Below are 2,763 nucleotides of genomic sequence, written 5' to 3'. Positions count from 1 at the left end.
TTTAAGGCACTTCAGAAACATTTGTCATGCAAGCCTGATTTCTTTTTTTTTAATTTCTTTTTAAATTTTTTTCTATTTTTTATTAGATGTTTTCTTTATTTACAATATCTCCTTTCCCAGGTTCCCCTCCCCCCAAAGGAAATAAAATTAAATTAAATTAAAAAAATAAAAACTAAAACAAACACCTGTTTCCTCCCCCTCTCCCTGCTCACCATCCCACCCCCCACCCTCTCCTGCTTACTGGCCCTGGCATTCCCCTACACTGGGGCATAGAACCTTAACAGGGCCAAGGTCCTCTCTTCCCATTGATGACCAGCTTGGCCATCCTCTGCTATATACGCATGCTGCTGGAGCCATGAGTTCCCCCATGTGTACTCTTTAGTTGGAGTTTTAGTCCCTGGGAGCTCTGAGGATACTAGTTAGTTCATATTGTTGTTCATCCTAAGGGGCTGCAAACCCTTCAGCTCCTTTGGTTCTTTCTCTAGCTCCTTCATTGGGGACCCTGTACTCAGTTCAATGGATGGTTGTGAGCCTCTACTTCTGTATTAGTCGGGTACTGTCAGAGCCTCTCAGGAGACAGCCAGCCATATCAGGCTCCTGTCAGCCAGCACTTGCTGGCATCTACAATAGTGTCTAGATTTGATGATTGAATATGGGAAGGATTCCCAGGTGGAGCAGTCTCTGGATTGTCCTTCCTTTAGTCTCTGCTCCATAGTTAGCCTCTACAATTCCTTCCACAGGTATTTTGTTCCCTCTTTTAAGAAGGATTGAAGTATCTACACTTTGGTCTTCCTTCTTCTTGAGTTTCTAATGGTTTATGGTTTGTACTTTGTGTATTATGATCTTCTGGGCTAATAACAACTTATCAGAGAATGCATACTATGTGTGTTCTTTTGTGATTGGGTTACCTCACTCAGGATGATATTCTCCAGGTCCATCCATTTCCCCAAGAATTTCATAAATTCATTGCTTTTAATAGCTGAGTAGTACTCCAAATGTGTAGATGTACCACAATTTCTGTATCCTTTCCTCTGTTGAGGGACATCTGGGTTGTTTCCAGTTTCTGGCTATTATAAATAAGGCTGCTATGAACATAGTGGAGCATGTGTCCTTATTACATATTGAAGCATCTTCTGGATATATGCTCCGGAGTGGTATAGCTGGGTCCTCTGGTAGAACCATGTCCAAATTCAAGTATAATATTGAATAGGTAGGGAGAGAGTGGGCAGCCTTGTCTAGTCCATGATTTTAGTGAGATTGCTTCAAGTTTCTCTTCATTTAGTTTGATGTTTGCTACTGGTTTTCTGTATATTGCTTTTACTATGTTTAAGTATGGGCCTTGAATTCCTGATCTTTCCAAGACTTTTATCATGAAGGGATGTTGGATTTTGTCAAATGCTTTCTCAGCATTTAATGAGATGATCATATGGTTTTTTCTTTGAGTTTGTTTACATAGTGAATTACATTGATGGATTTCTGAATATTGAACCATCACTGCATCCCTGGGATGAAGCCTACTTGATCATGATGGATGATCGTTTTGATGTGTTCTTTGATTCGGTTTGCAAGAATTTTATTGAGTATTTTTGCATCAATAAGGGAAATTGGCCTGAAGTTTTCTTTCTTTGTTAGGTGTTTGTGTGGTTTGGGTATCAGAGTAATAGTGGCTTCATAGAACGAATTGGGTAGAGTACCTTCCGTTTCTATTTTGTGGAATAGTTTGAGGAGTATTGGTATTAGGTCTTCTTTGAAGGTCTGATAAAACTCTGCACTAAACCCATCCGGTCCTGGGCTTTTTTTAGTTGGCAGACTATTAATGACTATTTCTATTTCATTAGCAGATATGGGACTATTTAGATCATTTATCTGATCTTGATTTAACTTTGGTACCTGGTATCTGTCTAGAAAATTGTCCATTTCATCCAGGTTTTCCAGTTTTGTTGAGTATAGGCTTTTGTAGTAGGCTCTCATGATTTTTTGGATTTCCTCAGTGTCTGTTGTTATGTCTCCCTTTTCATTCCTGATCTTGTTAATTAGGATAATGTCTCTGTGCCCTCTAGTTAGTCTGGCTAAGGGTTTATCTATTTTGTTGATTTTCTCAAAGAACCAGCTCCTGGTTTGGTTGATTCTTTGTATAGTTCTTTTTGTTTCTATTTGGTTTATTTCAGCCCTGCCTTAGACTCCTCTTGGGTGAATTTGCTTCTCTTTGTTCTAGAGCTTTCAGATGTGTTGTCAAATTGCTGGTGTATGGTCTCTCCAGTTTCTTTTTGGAGGCACTTAAAGCTATGAGTTTCCCTTAGGACTGCTTTCATAAGTCCCATAAGTTTGGGTATGTTGTGGCTTCATTTTCATTAAACTCTAGAAAGTCTTTAATTTCTTTCTTCATTTCTTCCTTGACCAAGTTATCATTGAGTAGAGTGTTGTTGAGCTTCCACGTGTGTGTGGGCGTTCTATTGTTTATGTTGTTATTGAGGAGCAGCCTTAGTCCATGGAGATCTGATAGGATGCAAGTAATTATTTTAATCTTCTTGTATCTGTTGAGGCCTGATTTGTGACCAATTATATGGTCAATTTTGGAGAAGCTACCATGAGGTGCTGAGAAGAAGGTATATCCCTTTGTTTTAGGATGAGAATTCTATAGATATCTATTAAATCCATCTGTTTCATACCTTCTGTTAATCTCACTGTGTCTTTATTTAGTTTCTGCTATCATGATCTGTCCATTGGAGAGAGTGGGGTGTTGAAATCTCCCACTATTATTGT

Source organism: Mastomys coucha, unplaced genomic scaffold (assembly GCF_008632895.1).
Source record: "Mastomys coucha isolate ucsf_1 unplaced genomic scaffold, UCSF_Mcou_1 pScaffold22, whole genome shotgun sequence".
Lineage (NCBI taxonomy): Eukaryota > Metazoa > Chordata > Mammalia > Rodentia > Muridae > Mastomys > Mastomys coucha.
The sequence above is the reverse complement of the archived record's forward strand: the minus strand, read 5'-3'. Positions refer to the sequence as shown.